This window comes from Pieris napi, chromosome 7 (assembly GCF_905475465.1).
Source record: "Pieris napi chromosome 7, ilPieNapi1.2, whole genome shotgun sequence".
Taxonomy (NCBI): Eukaryota; Metazoa; Arthropoda; class Insecta; order Lepidoptera; family Pieridae; genus Pieris; species Pieris napi.
The window spans coordinates 10,821,001-10,840,885 of record NC_062240.1 but is presented as its reverse complement, the minus strand read 5'-3'; the positions used below and the strand labels follow the sequence as shown (position 1 = coordinate 10,840,885).

The 19,885-nt window shown below is 34.1% G+C and overlaps 1 protein-coding gene across 1 annotated transcript in view; it reads left to right on the top strand.

Annotated features, from left to right (window-relative positions):
* The window catches only part of LOC125051385 (ankyrin repeat and fibronectin type-III domain-containing protein 1), a 141,440-nt gene that overhangs the window by 46,264 nt on the left and 75,291 nt on the right, over positions 1-19,885 (top strand). The gene's annotated exons all lie outside the window — the stretch shown is intronic.

The following is a 19,885-nucleotide window of genomic DNA, read 5'->3' as shown; positions in this document are numbered from 1 at the left end:
TACAGCGGGCGCTCCAGACTTCTGTCTGACACATGTCGATATTTGGGAATAAGACATGCCGATTTCTTCACGATATTCACCTTCGAGTTTAGAATTTGGCGATGTTCCTTTAAGATTTCGCAAATATGCAATGATTTTAGTATCATAACGTCAAAAGTAAGAAAAGTCCGAAGAAAAGGGGTGCGTCACTAGAATTTGTACGTTCTTTTGATCAAGAACCTGAGGGCGTATTGACCCGGAACTTGAATACTCTCGGGCAGCTAGTTCCTACATATACCCTTCTACATTTAATATACCCATATATTATTGTAGATATATGTTTATATGACTGTCTGGAAAGCAAAGAGGGAGCGATGATCAAAGGATCAGAGGAGGGGACGTTGTAAATGTCAATTAAAAGACGTAGGCTCCTAATAGTAGGATCAAATAGGTCCTCTACACAACTAGATTTGAATGAACGTCTTTCTGACAATCATATTTTACAACCAATAATTTATATCAAATAAAATTAATTTTATTTTCATAACATTCGGTGGTTTTAACTTAAAATATAATAATTCATTATATTTCGCTTTTTTATCATCTAAAATTGAGCAAGTTTTAATAAGTTCCACATTTCTCGTTATCTCGAGAAACGGTACCTTTTCTTCGTTTAAGAGTTGGAAGAAATCAAAATCGAATAAGTTGAAGAGATGGCAACGGGTCCACACATATAGCCTTTTAAAGTATACTGCGTTTACTGGTTAATGTTGTATTAGTATTAAAAGTACATAAATAGAACAAAAATATAAGGAAATACCACTGTTATATGTGCTATAATGATAATGACTCTTTGTATACTTAAATATTAAAAGAATGCGTGAGCGTGTTATGTTTTCAACGCGTCAAATATTCAGTTTAATGAAACAAAATTGAGACTGACACCATTTCGTAGTCTATAATTTGAATATAATTCCTGCATATTCTAGTTCGTCATAAACGAATTATTCTTAGGCGCTACGTTTTTGTTTTGATTTCGATTACCAGCCAATAAGTTAATATCTAGTAGACCTCGACTGCTATCATTTTTATAAATATATTTAAGAGGCAAAAAAGGAATGATATTTAATATTAAAAAGTAAAAAAATAAAAATTTATAAATTTATAAATTGTCTTTGCACATAGACACAATGTAACATTACGAATTAGCCTAACTTAGAAGTAATTTAAAACTTACCTAATTTACTAAAAGATATTTAACATAAGAAAGTGTCAAATAACACTACTTACTATTAAATACACTCTGTTCTTTTTTTATAGTACACAAGAACATTGTCTCAAAACATCTAGTTAAGTAAATAATGTAATAAATTTGCCTTTTACTGTACTTGTGAAGTAAAAAAGTTAAAGCAATTTATAAACCCTAAAAAAAGCGACTTAACCATTATAACCCAAAATATAAGAAGCATTTATAGGAACTTCGACAATCTACAAGTGACCTTGAGCAGTTTGGAAATTGAGGTAGATGTCATTATATTAACTGAATGCAGATTGAATAACACAAAACTTATTCCTCAACTTAGCCAATACTCTTCATATTATACTACGAATCAGTTTAATCAGAATGATGGCGTAGTAGCCTACATCAGAAATAATCTTAAACCCAAAGTACGTGAAATAATCTTAGAAAATGCATCTTGTCTACAAATCGAGGTACTTAATCATTTAATCTTAGGAATCTATCGTTCTCCTTCTATTCCAAACTCAGACACATTTCTTGAATCACTTCGTCTACACTTGGATCATATAAAAAACAAGAAAAATATAGTCATCACCGGTGATAAACAAGTCTTTGTTTTTATTTATGTTCTTATTATTAATTACTTAAAATGTCATGTGGAACATGGTGTAATGGTTGCAGCTCCTTACAACCTTTGTGTAAAAAAAAAAAAAAAAAAACATGGCGATTAAAAAGAGTGGCGGAGAGTTTATTGCCAGTTCTTCTCTTCCGTTCTACGCCCTTGATTTGAGAACTGGCAGTAAATGTAAAATTAGAAGCATTAATATTTATATCTTTAATGACGAATCACAAGTGTACATTGTGTTACCTACGTGAATAAATGATTTTTGAATTTGAAAAAAAAAAAAAAAAAAAAAATTTGATATAAATATAAATCTAATTTACAATGTCGACAACAGTTACCAAAATAACAGACAAAACTATCTTAATATGCTATCGGTATATGGCTTAATGCCGGGACATCTCTTCCCAACTAGAAATAATAACTGTCTTGACCATGTTATGATAAAACAACAAAATAAAAAATTTCAGGCAAAAGTAGCCGTATTGAATACATCAATTTCAGATCATCTCATGGTATTTTTAAGCTTACAGAAAGTAAAAATGCATACCGCAGTTGAGACAAAAAAACTAAAAACCTATACAGATTTAGATAAAGCGGTAATAACATTAGCTAATAAAAATCTGAATAATCTCTTACTTTGCGAGGATCCAAATGTAGTCCTTGATAAATTAATAAATAAGATTAAAAAGTCCCTAGAAGAAAATACAATAATCACTAATGTATCTAAAAAACATCAGGTGTTAAAGCCGTGGATAACTGCCGGTATATTGCGGTGCATAAGAAATAGGAATAAAATGCAAAAACGTTTAAAATGTAATGAACATGACGAAATTCTATCAATTACGTATAAAAGGTATAGAAACTTTTGTAACAATTTAATTAAAAAACTAAAACGAAGATATGAAAGAACACAATTGGATAATTCAGTTAATGACCCAAAACAGTTGTGGAAAAACATAAAAAGGATTACATATATGAGTCAAACAAAACATAATAATGACGAACTATTAAATATTAAGCCTACGCCCACAGAGTCTGTAAATAAAGTTAATAATTATTTTACAAATCTTGGCCCGCTACTGGCTCAGGAAATTCAACAAAGCCCGTCACGCTCCTCCACACCAGCACTAGCCCCTATATCCAGCTTGCACTCCTTTGTTCTATTTTGTACTGACCCTTTAGAGGTTGATCACATAATCAAAAACCTAAAATCAGATAGTGCACCGGGGTGGGATAATATTCCCGCACGATTTTTAAAACTCGCTAGAGGTCTTTTAGTACCTTATCTATGTCATCTGGCCAACCTATGTTTCCAAAAAGGGATTTTCCCGACAAAACTTAAGCAAGCTATTATTGTACCAGTACTTAAATCCGGCGATAAAGACAAAGTCAATAACTACAGGCCAATTTCAATTCTTCCAGCCATCTCTAAGGTCTTAGAAAAACTACTGAATATTAGATTACTAAATTACCTTAATAAATTTAATATTCTATCAAACTCACAATATGGATTCAGGCAAGGAAAATCCACGGAGGATGCCATATCTCACTTAACGTCTTTAATAGTAACAAACCTAGATAAGGGAAAGAAATGCCTTGGTGCATTCCTAGATCTAAGAAAGGCCTTCGATACTGTATGTATCTCTTCACTTTTACACAAAATGGAGCGAATAGGTATTAGAGATACACCCTTAAAGCTTTTTCGTGATTACCTTTCAAGGCGAACACAGAGAGTGAAAGTAGGAGATTATATAAGTGATGAACTGGAAATAACCTATGGGGTTCCGCAAGGAAGCATATTAGGTCCAACATTATTTTTAATATATATTAATGCATTAAGCAACCTTAAACTTGATAACGGGCAAATATTTTCCTACGCAGATGATACAGCTGTACTCTTCACAGGGCTTAACTGGGCAGAAGTAAAAAAATCAACGGAAACTGGACTGACAACTATTGCTAAATGGCTTGATTTTAACCTGTTGTCCCTCAATAAAGAAAAAACCAACTATGTATGTTTCAGAATTTCTAATCGAACTCAACCACCTAAAGATTTTAAAATTAAATTACATAGCTGCGATATGCAAAGTGCCAACTGCTCGTGTCTTCCAATTACAAAAGTTAGCTCCAATAAATATTTAGGCATTCATATAGACGAGCGACTATCATGGTATCCCCATATTGAGTCCATGACTGGGAGATTAAGGAAATTCACTTTTATTTTTAAAACTTTGCGTCACATTACATCGTATGAAGTTCTTACAAGAATTTACACAGCACTCGCTCAGTCCGTATTGACATATTGCATAAGCATATGGGGAGCGGCCAACAAAACAAAATTTCTTGAATTAGAGCGGGGACATAGGGCTCTTTTAAAGGTGATGTTATTCCGGCCATACAGATTCCCATCGGAAGAGCTGTATCATCTCAGCCAACTACTTTCCGTTAGGAAGCTGTATGTCCTGAGTCTAATTTTAAAAACACACAGAGCGCTCCCGTTTGATAATAGGCTGTACCTAAAAAGAAATAGGGATGTGGTCGTAGGTCAAATCGTAAGGACTGACTTCGCCAGACGCAATTTGCAAGCAGACTTTATATATAATAAATTAAACAGGCTGCTTAACATCTACCCGCTCACCGTCTACAATGCTAAGATACGACTAAAGGATTGGCTTCTGAGCATACCTTGCGCATTGTTAGAGATGCTTCTGAAACCTAGTATGTAGTTACACACCTTTTCATTCACTCACTGACTCACTCACTCGCTTACACATTTGCACCTACACACTCACTTATGCACTCAGGTGTGTTGATAATAGTTGTAAAGTAAATTAAACAAAACATGTAATTAGATTTTATATAAATATATCTTAAGGAATTATATTTAAGTTTGTTAAGGAAGAGCTGGGAACCCTGACACAGGTATTTCTTACTTAAAAGGGTTCCCAAATCTTCACACATTGTAGTGCATATCTATTTGAAATTAATAAATATTTTTTTTTTTTTTTTTTTTTTTTTTTTTTTTTTTTTTTTTTTTACTATGTCAATAAAATAAGTTTTTTATTTGTATTACCCGCGTAAAATAAGACAATCTTTTCTTTAAAAAAATCTTGCCTTAAGCCACATTGGGGCATTACGGATCTTCATGCACATATTATAAGTGCCTGTTCTAGGTCTTCTAGTAATGCAAAGTAATATGCACAAGCTACGTAAGTTAAAGTTTCATAGCAAATGAGCTCTAAGTTACGTTTCCTTACAAAGTTAAATTTATCAATCTATACTTTGCAGGAATTCAAACTTAATACATTTGTCCGCGTCAGTTTAATACACTATAAAGTGTATCTTTTAAACTGAAAATGTCACATTAAATTTTGCTTCAAACTTGTACTATACAAACAAATAGACAAAAAATAATTAATTGCTTCAAGATGACATAAGGAGTATATTTGCAGCTCCTTACAAACATTTATAAAACAAAAAACTTGGCAATTTAAAAGAGTGACGGAGAATTCATTACCAGCCTTGCGATTCTGTAACTCACTTTTCGAACTCACATTCTGATAAACAATAAACTACAAGCTCCCACCTTATCAGAATGCCAAATCATAAAATGACTGCTTCACGACTGATTTGAGAGAGACCGCTGATGCGAAAACCGCTGTGTGAGTTCGAAAAGTGAGTTACAGAATCGCAAGGCTGATCGTTTCGTACGTTCAAAAGACTTGATTTGTGAGAACTGGCAGTAGATGTAAACTGATTTAATTAATACAAAAAGTCCTCGTATGAAAGCATAATTATTTATTCACGATTTATCGGGAAATTTATTTATATCGATCCCGAGTAAGCCTGTTAATATGGGGTAACTATAAACTGACAATGTATTAAGGTAGTTAAGGTAGGTTTTAGGATGATTGCTTAAGTGTAGCTTCACAAGATTATATACGTAAATTATTGGCCATTATCGTGATGTATAATATGGATTATCGCGCTTTTGCTCATCGGTTTATAGGTTTATGGTTTCAATACCTGGTAAGGCTAAATTAGGTATGCTCGATGATCATCGATGTTGAAAGCAAGATGTTGCTATACGAAAAATATCGCAACATCGATGTTAACTCCCGCACAACGAATGCAACTTAGGAAACAAATTATTCTATGAACGCATCCACAAATCAGGTTTATTAAAATTTTGAACACGTATTCATTCTTTGCGCCCAGGTGTTCCCTTCGTTCGTTCTTCGTAGTCTCGCTTTTTCTCTCTTACACTTCCTCACTACTCTTTATCAACAAAGAAATATATTAAAAGGTTCCTCTTTATCAAAATTACTTTTCATTCAGTCAGTTTATAAAGTTATTTGCTAAGTTTAAACGAGGCGAAATCAACAGTGAGGATGACATAGTGGACGCCCCAAAGAAGCTGTTGCCGACGAAAGCATCAAAAATACCACAAATTTTTGATGCTTTCGTCGGCTACATTCGTTGGATTAAGCTGAGACCCTAAACATATCTAAGGAATTTGTTGGACATATCCTAGATAAATATTTGGATATGCGAAAGCTCTGTTCAAAATGAGTGCCACGCGTGCTCACAATCGATCAAAACCAACAACGAATTGATGATTCTGAACAATGTTTGAAGCTGGAGTGCGTGACTTTTTCCTGTTCTCTTCAAGATAATGGTCGCTGGAGTTTTGCGCTGATGAAGAGGTATTCGCCGAAACTAAAGCTTATTTTGAGGTTAAAGACAAACCGTACTAAATAAATGCTATCTAAGAATTGTACGACCGCTATAATCGTTGTATCGCACTCGAAGGAATATATTGAATAATAAAATCATCTAGCCGAAAAAAGATTTTTTCTAGGTTAGCCAAGGAACTTTTCAGAATACCGGTTATGAACAAATAGTGACCTAATTTTCGTGGACGGTCTTTGAACCTTGGGTGAGCACAAAATCTCTGGTCAAATACATTAATATAACGCTTGCTCATGGCAGGTACTCTGCTACACAGTTACGTAATTGCTACGGCGTAGCTAACATCTGCAACCAAAAGTTATTGCAGAGTGTTATTTCAAAACTTCTACGAAAACCGTTATGAAGATATTTGAAAATGGAATTTATTTATGCGGAGCGAGGAAAGCACACGCTCTATGCGTTGCTAACCACCAGGCGCCAACTCAAATCTTTGATTAGAGATAAAATATTTATTTGAACATACAGAATGTCCCATGAATCAACGTCAAACCGAAAATTGGCAGTAAAGGACAGCTGTTATTATCTGCAGATAATCTTTCTTTATTAGTTGGTACTTATGAAATGTTTAAAGTGTTGTACTACTTTTTATTAATATATAACAAGGTTGGAAACGGCTCACATGATGATAATAAGTGATAACGTTACGTTGCCCATGGACCCTCACATTGTCAGAAGGCTCGCAAGTGCGTTGCCGGAATTTTAGGAATTGGTACGCTCTTTTCGTGAAGGACCCTAAGTCGAATTGGTTCGGAAATGATCTTATCACATGTTAAAACATATATGAAAATATAGAATCACTAGCTGACCTGGCAAACGTTCTTTTGCCATGTACGATTATACTATGTCTAGGTAACATTTTTTTAGTTTAATAAAATAAATATCTACAATAATAAAAAAAATAGGGGTTTATCGTACAAGGGTGAAAATTAGGGGTTGTATGTGTATGCTGTATCATAAAAAAATAAAAACAAAAAATTGTCTAAGAAATAAAAAATAAAATTGTGGGGTGGACACCCCTTACCACTTAGGCTTCTGAAAAATAGATAGTAGCCGATTCTCAAACTTACTGAACGCATAAAAAATTTCATAAGAATCGGTCGAGCCGTTTCGGAGGAGTATGGGACCGAACTTTTCAACAACAACAACACGATATTTTTATATGTATTAGATTAAGAAAGAAAACATACCTGTCACCTCTATCAAGGCGCGGTGAAATAGGAGTATGCACTTATATTAGTAGAGAAACACGCAAACACGCATTATCAAGATAAATTAAGAGAGAATTAATGAAATAAATTTATAGTACATTCTGTATGCAGTATAATCAAAAACTTTGCTGCATTTAATATTAATAGAATTAACTTTACTGTGTGCATATGATTGGAAAGTTGATGTTGAATGAAATTGTGTATGAAACAAAAGTTTGTGATGTATTTGTTCGCGGAAGCAGTTTTCTATTGAATTCGGTTGAAACTCCGACAATTTCAGAGTCAAACAAGTTCTGAATAAGTACTAAGTTTACCCTTATTCAGAATCTGGTTCGCTTTATTATAATTTTGTTTCATACTTTTGAGTCCCAACCACGTAGAAAAATAATGGTAGAACTGCGGGAACCCTACAATTCATAAATGTAATCAATCGCTATCTCTATTTAGCAGTATTGTATTATACTAGAAGATTAAATTTTTAAAGGCAAGGTAAGGTGCCTTGATAGCGTGGGCGAGTATTTCGATCATAAGTTTGATAAATAACTCAACTTATTATGATGACATTATGTAAATTTTCTTATTATATGACATTATGAAAATTAATATAACATTTGTATTCCTATTTTAAAATGGCTGATTGCACAGATTTTTCCACTTTATTTGCCAATAAACGATTTATTATTATTATATATAATTTATTCTTTATATTCCTCTACGGATCGGAATCATGGACGTTTCGAGTGCAAGACAGGAAAACCATTGATTCATTGAAGAACCGCTAAAAGAACTAACTGGGGTTACTCGGCAGCGATCCCAAAGTTGCTTATTGGAATGATAACAGGGTAGACGAAAAAAATTGAGTGCTAAAATTGGACTGATTCAGTTTCTATGAATACTAGTGTAATCACGATTTCATTTCACGCAAATAAAATATACATTTATAAATCCGTCGTAAAATTAAGATGAAATGAAAAAAAGGCTCGACGATATGTCAAATAATCTGGAAGTAATTATAGTCGAATTCCAACGGCAGATTAAATGCGAATTCATGCAATATTTGAGAGGACTGGCTACATTGAATAAAATTACGCTAACAAAGTAAATTCCACTTGTAAATTCGAAGCGAAAAATTGAATCTACTGAATACATTTGTAAGTCTAAATAGATCTGTGGCCCAGTGTCAATCTTAAACGGAATAGATAAATAGGTTAGGAAGTAAGTTAAGGAAAGGCTGATCGAATTTGTACTAAAGGTCGCTTGATTCTCACAATTTGATGTGATTTTTGCTTGACTATTTATTCGTAGTATTTAAAACGCTGACAATAACCAGTGGCTCCAGGTGTTAGTGTCAGATTTTTGTCTGTTTCGTGAGATTTTTTTTCGTAATAAACAATTATACCCTTCGATATTTAGGTCTAAGGTGGGCTTTAGAACTTCGCTTTTGAAGTTATACTTCTTTTGGCGCGTTAGGGAAAAAAGATGAGAGTAAATTTCTACGATGCGTGCGCACACCGTCACAAAAAAACCGACACCCTGAAGTTAAATTTAGTCAACATTTTAGTTTTTCCTATTGTTAGTATCGTTTTTTCTATAAACGTAGAATAAAAAGAAAGATTCTTATCTTGTTACGTCCAAGAAGTATTACTTCTAACGCGTGAATGTACATAAGTACAAACAGATAGCGAGTATATATTTGAGCACATAGATAAATTAATTGGGCGAAAATATATAAAGCGCTAAATACTATATTTATATAAAGCGCTGTTCGCATGGTGAAAGTACTTGACTATGGAATGTAATGAAAAAGAACGCAGGTGAGGTACTCATCACGCCTTATGACAGCAGGATATTTTGTCAGCACGCAATCGTCCCCTCAGAATATATATAAGAAATTTCAAATTTATTTAAAAGAACACTTCGCCTCCTGGGGTCATCTGACCCTAAATCGACCCTAACAAGAATGCATAACCAATAAAACAATGACATACGAAACAAAAAAACACAAAAGCAAAATTACATTATAAAAAAATTAACTAACTATAGGCACTAACAAATAATGTAACTTTTGTCAACTCAACGGACAGTAAAAAAGTTTCATTAAGGTTCGTTCGAATTACATAGGGTATTTTGTTCACTTAAGTAATACATCGAACCATATGTGCCCTTTTCAGAAGGTGAGGTTTAACTGTGTGCACATGAAGTAACGATGTACGATGTCAGCTGAGATACCCATCAGACACATTGTAATATGTAACAAGTACATGACATGCGCGAATTCTCGGCGTACTCTAATAATAGCTAAATAACTGCCCACACCACACATTAAAGCTAAATACAGTGCCCTAATAGCCTACCTCAGCTATCTATCGCGCTAAACACCCTTCACACTCTCTTCTAAATCCGTCAAGATACTTAAGGGTAAAATTTTTAATGTCTAAACGCCTTGACATACCTCTTGACCTATATGAAAACCTAACTCAATTTACTTTATTCGAGACAAATTATCTTAGTAAATTTAGTTCCCGTTAATGAGAACTAATCGAGTGTTGGCCTAGTGGCTTCAGCGTGCGACTCTCATCCTTGAGGTCGTAGGTTCGATCCTCGGCTGTGCAAATGGACTGTCTTTCTGTGTGCGCATTAACATTCGCCTGAACGGTGAAGGAAAACGTCGTGAAGAAACCGGCTTGCCTTAGACCCAAAAAGTCGGCGTGCGTCAGGCACAGGAAGCTGATCACCTACTTGCCTATTAGATGAACAAATGATCATGAAACGGATACAGAAATCAGAGGCCCAGACCTAAAAAAGGTTGTAGCGCCACTGATTTATTTAATAATGAGAACTAAAAGACATACAACTATAACTGATTGCAACTTCGCTTTATTCTTATCATAATAAAAAGGTGTATTTTTTATAGAACACATAATAAACATTTTCAATGTCAGAGGGCTCGCGAGTGCGTTGCCCTCTGTTGTCAATAATCTCCAAAAATTCCGTTACGTAATACTTGAACGCTCCCTAAGCTGTAGTTAAGACGAATATCTCATGAAACTGTACGTTTAATTTGCTACGTGTATTGTTTCAGAGGTCACCAGACATGGAAATAAAACACTGTTTATATTAAAACATTATTTTGCTTGGACGGAGCGACTTTAAATTAACAAAATAGAACGCACCCTTATGCTCTGCTCACATTTGAGGTGCTTATATTAGTATTTATCCTTTACTAAAACCTCCTTCAGTACATTATTTCAAAGTAAATTTCATTTAAAACTAATTATAATTTTCGCTAGTCATTCTCCTCGATTCACCCTTGTACATTTACAAAATAAATATAAGTAATAAATTAGTCTCTAAGAAGCTTGTCGTGTTCATCTAGATAAGACGGTATTCATTCCGGGCTTTCGCTTGTAACTGTATATAACGCAAATTCGGCCCCACATGGAGTACTGTTCTCTCCTCTGGATGAGAGTCGTTCCACAACTGAGCACATTTAAGGCACATGGTGGTGCGCGGCAGCGCACCACCATTATATGGAACCAGCTGTCGAATTTCCCAACCAATTCGATGGTTCGACTCTATGTGCATCCATAGGCGGTGGTATGAATTAACATCAGGTGAGCTTCCATTTGCACACTGTTCTATAAATAACATAATGTCCCGGCTTTGCACGGCTATACATTTTTTTTGATATTCGATTAGGCTCTTTTTGCCGCACACCACCACTATGTGGAACCAGCTTTCGAATTTCCAAACAAAATCGATATAGGGTTCTCCAAGATAAGAACATACCAATTCACACACACACGTACGATCGAGTCGATAGTGAAAGAATTTTTGTTATCGATTAGACTTCATTACAAAAATACTCTGTATAATATTAGAATAGATGTGTAAACAGGAAATGTCTCGGAAATTGGTGAATTGCAATTAAATAACTCAGATTAAATAAATGTTACAGCCCTCCATCGGAATTGACATTTAATTACGTTTCGCCCCGAGCCTATCTGGACAGTAATTCTAGTGTGAGTTGACATCGAAACATTTTATATATCGAGAACAATAAAACGTGAACGTGTTGCTATATATGGTTTCAATTTGTTCACTATACCGCTTAAGTGACTGTTTTGAATTAAATAACACTTTAACTCGAGATTAAAACGTTATAATTATGAATTGAATTGAATTTTAAATTAGAAAGCAATTTGGACATATGCAACGTGGTTAAATATTGAATTGTACGTAATATATAAATACATAAAAACTGTATGTTTATATATGCGTTCGTGTTAGTAATATATTATTACATATAAAACTCCATGGCATTACGCGAAAATTTTAAAAGGTTTATTCATACAGTTTTGATTAAATAATGTAGATAAAATAAAGAAAAAAAACTTTATAACACATAAAAAAGGATGTATAGTTAAAAGAGAAAGTGCAGATTCCCTGTGTCGTTGGCAGCTAGTCTCTTCCATTTGAATTGTTGTTCCAATGGACAATGTTTTAGGTACTTGCCGTAATAAATTATACATAACACTTACAAATATATAATTAAACTTCTGTTGCAGAAGAAGAATACTTTAGATTTCAGCATACAACAGGTTTATAATATCTTAGGATTGTTAGTGAATGTATAAAGTTTTGAATCCATAGTAAAAAAATTGTTTTAGGTAAGATTAAAGGGCCTCTGAAAGAGAAAAAGCTTTGGGCGAAGAAAGTGCTTCTACTGAAGAAGCTTATATGTAGTGTTTTATGTGGTGTGGTCGGTGTTTGTTTGCAAAAAAGTCATAATATTGCCATTAAATATTTTGTCTAACCGTTAGAAGTTTTATTTCATCGTACAATTTCAAAGTTTGGTAGCAAAAAGGTTTCGTATAGGATATATTAAGAATGGTGAATATATATGTAACGAACAAACTATAACATATAAACCCGTCACTGTGTGTATGTAGATTGTATATACTTCGAAGTGATATTATAAGCTTACGTTTCCTCCGACGAGCTCGTACTAGCTTGCTGCGGCCAAATATTCTCACTGAATTCGAGATTCGCTCACGTTTTAAACACTTACATTTTCGTTTTGTTATTTTCTTAACTTGTACCTTTTTCGAGTACATTTAACTTGTATAAGAAGTCTTCTAACGTTCGTTTCCGATTCCTTCATCCAATTAAACGTTAACGAAGTGTTAACATAATCAAGTGTGCATGACTTTCATAAAAAAAATTACCGTACATTTATAAATTAAAAATTATCACCTTTTATAAATTGAAACATAATCAAATCGTTTCATAGTGATTCACCTTCCAACCATTTAATTCCACCGTGAAAGCGTAATTTATTAATTAAATCTAATTAAATAGTTCACAATCGTTACGTCTTGTAACTAAAAATCTTCCTAAACAATGTACCTATAATGAAAAAGAAATAATTGAGATTTGCCTTACGTTAACATTCTCCTAAAATTAACCTTACCTAACGAACTATCTCAAAGGTTAAGTTGAAGTAAATACAACACTAAATACGAGTACAACGTCAGCCACAGAATACTAACAAAGTTTTGTAATCACGTGGTAGTTGGAGATTTACGTAATTCGAACTGAATTGTATGGCCTATCAAGACGCAATCTCTGTGTTTGCTTTTCTTGCTCGAAAGAGTATCGCAATACCGCTAGGAAGTGCTGTCAGCATGATACACTGTCACATGGACAGTTTCCTATTTGTCCAAATATTGTATTTAATATAATAATTTTTAAAAAATATTAAGTTTAAAACAGACTTTTCAACTACGGATGTGTTGGTGCGTAAAAGGATCAATTATTACCCCTTCCCGAAAAAAACGGCCCGTAGGAGGCCCCGACATGTCCTAACGGATCCGGATGATCCAATCACCGTAGCTAACGATAAATTAAAAGCCTGACAATAACCATAGTCAAAATCAGATTAGGGTAAAAAACCGCCTTCACCGGGGAAGGCGTGGACCTTTACTTCGTACTTCGCTCACTTCAGTGAGCTTCCGCCCTGCCCTTCAGGCGATTGACTAGCCGCCGGCCCAAGCCAAGGTCCGAGTCTCACAGGAGACGCCCTTGCGCTAGTCGCGGGAAAATCGCCCCTTCCAGCCAAGCTACGCTCGCCAAAATGGCCCGAGCTGAGCTGTATTGGCCCTAGAGGGCAACAGCGAGATACCATTAAAAAAAATATTTTGTTGTAATTGTAATATAATAATTAAATTTAAATTATAAAATCATATATTAATTTCACGTCTATCGTCGTTTATAGAAATTGCTCAAATGTGAATTCTTCCCGTCAAGTCGCGGTATTGAAATTCAAATTATACACATAATTATAAAGAGTGAGACTATAGGTAGAGTAGGCCTTGCAAAGTAAATATACACTTATAATTTATTGTACTTTTAACCATTTGTTATTTTTAACCCATTTGTAAATTTATATTAAGTTTTCATGTTTAAGTTCTGTATATGTGTTAATAAGTCTTCTATTTTAATTTTTATGTGGTTTGTGTTATTGCAATGTAAATAATGAGTTATTATTATATTATAAAATTTATTAAAACTTATGGTCAGGGGTAAGTAATAATATAATAATGTCATATTGACATTATTATATTATTACTTACCACTCATTCACTTAAGATATTAGTATGTATTAAAGTTTATTTTACTATTTATCCACAACTACATAGCATTCGTGGGCATAGCTGAAGTTTCTCGGGAGCGATGCCAACACGGCCAGTAAGAGGCTTTCACGATGTCAAGGTGACGGCCGCATACAAACAATGCTTATGAACACGCTCTAAGCAAACATTAAGAAAACATAGATTTTGTTCAAAGACTTTCAGAGGCTTTCCGTGATCGAAAAAAGCCGCGAAAAAGGCGCCTTGTTTTGTTCTAGTTTCTAAAGACGACACATGATTGAAGTATCTGATCTCTGTTACGTCGAGATTAAACGTAGAATACCTTGGTGCCATTTCCAGTATCGAAAAGCCGTTTGAACGAGATTTTCAATTTTATTTTATTTACTATATACCTTTACACAAGTCTTCTTCACTGTTAACTTTTACTAATTTTTTTTTTTTTCTACTTAGTATTAGTAATAATACATTATTTTTCTTTTTGTGCGACTGAGGCGCAATGTAGCTGCTGTGGTCTCTGGCAGAATGACCAGCGCTGCGGAACATTCTGCTCCTCAGTATAATGCTGAGCCAGGGCCAATTCCAACCACAGCACAGAACAGAACAGGTGGCAAACGGGCAGGAGGCTCACCTGATGGTAAGTGATACCGCCGCCCATGGACACTCTCAATGCTCGCGAGTGCGTTGCCGGCCTTTTAAGAATTATTTTTACAAGAAAAAAAATTCTCAATCTTTTTTTATTATTTTTTATTATTGTGTGTTTTGTTAGTAATAAAAGTTATGTCTATGTCTACTTGCAAAGACTTTATTTATTATTAACAAAATAAGCTACCATTATAGATTATTCCAATGCGGAAATTATTTATATTTATATAACATACAATACATACTCAGAAAAAAAGGAATACAAAATTAAACAGTAAATATATATTTAAATATTTACATAAAGTACTTCTTACAGTAGAGGAACTTACATTATTGAATCAGCTACGATTCGGTTTTCCGCCATTTGCTGAATACTTAAATAAAAGATTTTGTATAGAAACATTAACTAATAACTAATATTTTGTTTTAATGTTATAGTTTTTTTACAGTACAATAATTATTTCACAGTTCTAAACACTGTGTAATAATTTTCGGTACAATTTTATCGACCTTAATATAAAGTTTTGATTTTTAATTCATTCTTTATAACGGATATTAAAGATCAATTAAAACTTTTCTTAAAACACTACTCGTAAAGTCAATTTTACATTTATCCTAAATATTTTTAAATTTAAAGTAAATAAAAAGAAATTAAGTGTCGCCGCACACGGGCCACACGCGACAGCCACAAACGCCGCCACGAGAAGCTAGAAGCGGCTACAAAGGTAGCTGAAGCGCGCGACAGCCACTTGTGGCTGGTGGTCGACACTTGCGGTCGGTGGCTGCTACTTTTTTTAACCCTTGCGTGCAGTATCATAATGGACTCTGACGAAGAAGGTTTAATTGCGCTACTTTTTATAAAAAGACGTCGTCGTAGAAGACGAAAAGAGACAGAAAGACATTAAATATCCCCTCACCACGACAGGTCGGTAATTGACAACCATTAAACTATACATTTGTTGGTGATGAAGCATTTGGCCTCAGTGAAAATATGATGAGGCCATATGCTGGAAAATATTTGGACTTAGACAAAAAAGTTTTCAATTATAGGTTAAACCGTGCCAGACGTTGCATTGAGTGTACCTTCGGCGTACTAGCAAACAAATGGAGAATATTACATCGCCCATTTAACACTTCTGTTCATTTCTCAGAAGACATTGTGAAATCTTATTGCATTTTGCACAACTTTATTCGCAAAAGGGATGGTTTCAATTTTCGTCACACTGAAAAAAAAATTCTATATCCATATTTATCTACCTATATGAACCACAGACTACGTTGTTGTCGACGGTAACGCGTGCGTTACAGTTGACTTCAGGTTAACTGTGGCAAGGGAGAGAGGGACGCGGAATCGCGCGAGTGGCGTGTGGCGGCTTTTTGTGTCGGCGTTTAGTGGCCGGTGCGAGCCACAAGAAGCAAGCTGCGACGATTTGTAGCGTGTGGCCGCCACCGGCGCCAACCGTGTGCGGCGAGTCCATATAAAATGTATGAAAATTACAGGAAATATGCCAGTGGCGGCGTTTTGTGGTTGTGGCCGGTGGCCCGTGTGCGGTGACCCTAAGACAATCTAAACGTACCGTTTCTGTTACTTCCATTAGCGATACCAATTCCTACTATCAGAATACAAAAACCTAATATTGAATTCGGAACCGCAATCTCTATCGGGAGTTACAGTGTATCGGAGCTAGTCGCCATATTAGGCCAGTTCACAAAATATTTTTTACAAAGCAAATCATTCTTGTTCGTACCAAAATTTCATAAGTGTATACTGTTCGTTAATTTAACATTTCTTATCTTCAGGGTACACATAAATATACATTATGGAACCCAATTAGATAAAAAGTATTTAACTCTGACTCTTAAATAAAGTTTTAAAGTTAGGGCGGCAACGCACTTTCAAATCTCTTGCATTAAGAGTGTCCATGGGCGGCGGTATCATTTGATATCAGATGGGCCTCCCGTTTTCTATAAAAAATTATAGGATGCTAAAGACAAATTCTTGAGAATTCAGTTTGACGAGCTAAAGCGCCGCTAACTCGCTACACAACTCAATAACGTGATTACAAGTTCTTTGATTTGAAAGCAAAACAAAACAAGGTTTCAGTTGTGTTTGCGCTTTGTCTCCATAATGACAAATCTAATATTCTAATTATGTCTCTATTTCACACTAACGAAAGCTTGTATTAAAAATGTATCTCGGAATTTTAAGATACTTTCAAACTATGTAATAACAAAAGTCATAGAGATAAACACTGCAATCTCGAATCTCAAGTTATGAATTATCGCTGTAACTGGTTCAAGTTGTAATTAGAAAACAAAGAAAATTCTACAGTGAACTTTTGCTTTTGTACTTACTGTTTTAATTATAGGCCAATAATTTTTTATATTTCTTACACAATAAATTCAGTAACTGACGTGAGACTGGTCTTAAATTAAATTATCATGTGTACTTTTTATTTTTCATGTATATTTTATTAGTTTCGTTTTTTTTAGTAATAACTATATGTAATATGTATTTTTGCACTTCTTGCCTACCTTATCTAATTTAATACATTTTTTTTTCTTTTCTCACAGTGGTTGCCTGGAAGAGATCGCTCGAAAGCGAAAAGATCCTTTACATTTAATTATGTTAAATTTTTATATTGTAATGCAACGAAGTGTTAATAAATAAAGAAATATTTCAATCTGACGCGAACCAAAGTAAAATGTAGGCAGTTAGCGTCAGCAACATTTAATTTTTTCTTCGCTTCGTAAAGACAAATAATTATTTTTTAACAATGGTCATACCAAATTTTATTAAAGCATGAAAATGTTAAATATTAAAAATGGAATATGTGAAAATGAAACATTTTTCTACTTCGCACTTGTGCATTATGAGTTAGCAGTCCAGGTGTGACGCAATAACGAGTACGGAGTAACACGTTTTGTCGCTCCAATAATCCACTTGTTTCAATTTCATAGCGCTCTGTACCACGGGCAGTTCGTTAGAGTTCGTTGTGTTTCCCTGAAGAGTTAAGCAACGAAAACTGATATCAACTTTACTTTTCAATTGTTAAACATACGATTTCCGAATCCAAGAGCCAGAGCACATATTTATTTGAATATAACCGATTTGGCCCGGTCGATTTCGTCAGTCGTATTCGACCGAGTGTGTAAAAGCTTTAGCAAGTAATAGTAACACTGTAAATGGACGGTCTTACTGGTAAAAGCAGTTTCTTCCAGACAAATATAAATAATATAAACACAAACTAAAAATATAATATAACACATAAAGAGCTACACTAAACTACAATCAATACACTAAAACTCAATATAAAAATATATACTGGTGAAAATAACAAAGGTTTATTGGTTGGTTGTTAATTTTTACTTAAATGTAAATTTAATTTAAAGTATATATACGGTTCCTGGGTCATCGGGGTGCTTTAAATAATAGAGGATTTTATATTTACTCTATATTAACCACTCGCGATACAATAGAATATATCCGAAATAATGAAGTGTTAATTGCTATGTAACAAATGAATGCAATGTTACAACTTACAGTTGAAGACATAGCCTACGTCTGTATATACTCTCGGGGCGTAACTCCCACGATTTAGGAAATCGCCACACTTATAAAACTAAACAGCCTAACGTAAATCAAACCTAAAAAAACTAACGTAATTTCGTGCTAAGGGAACAAATCAACTTGTCAGTACTTATGTGTAAATATATCTTAATAAGAAAAACAGATCTATATATACCAATGCACTGTGTTGTAATAATACTGACGATATATTATGTACTGACGCGACTACGTGCGTTTTCGCTTCGTTTAGAAATAAACATTTAGTCTAATTTATTTACCTAAATTTAATTTAATTGAAATATATAATATTAAAAAAATATCTAGGCCAGTTATTGAGGGATAACATAGCTTTCAAATGGCTTTTTGAAATTCGTTTTTAAGTTTATCGTTACATAAACAACATAAATCTCCTGTATTCCTATAACCCAATTTTATAGAAATACAGGTGGCAGGAAAGTAACGATTCGAATATAAATCGAGTGTAACGAAATTAATTGCCGCTTTTGTTCCACCCTAAACCTTAACCTTCTTTGGTTTCGCACAATTCGGGTATATCGTTAAATGAAAAAAGGCAGCAGTGACATCTGAATAAAGCCTTTTTCTGTTATATATTATGTTTCCTTTTGTCTTATTTCGGTATGTTTAAGTTATATATTATCTAAAACATTCGTTGTATTTGTTTTTAAATATTGCTTAAATATATATTGGAGCGTTGGTCTAGAGGCTTTAACGCTCGACCGTCATCCCTGAGGTCGTAGGTCCGATCCCCGGCTGTGCACCAATGGACTTTCTTTCTATGTGCACTTTTAACATTCGCTCGAACGTGAAAGAAAACATCGTGAGGAAACCGGCTTAGACCCAAAAATTCGACGGCGTGTGTCAGGAAAGGAGGCTGATCACCTGTTAGATTGACAATTGATGATGAAACAGATACATACTGAGGCCCAGGTCTAGAATGGTTTAGAGTACAAAGAAACTAAAACGTCACTTAAACCTTCGACTTTTAAAACCCAGAGATCCCAAATTCATTTCACTGCGAACAAATAGTTAATAAGGACTGATCGACTGATCTACCTACATACTCAAGAAAATTAGCTATGTGCCGCGTTTTATTAGTAACGGTAACAAAAATGACTGTTCTTCTAATTCTATTTTATAATCTATATCAATCTAACTATATCTATCAACACTCAAAGATGCCACATATCCGATTAA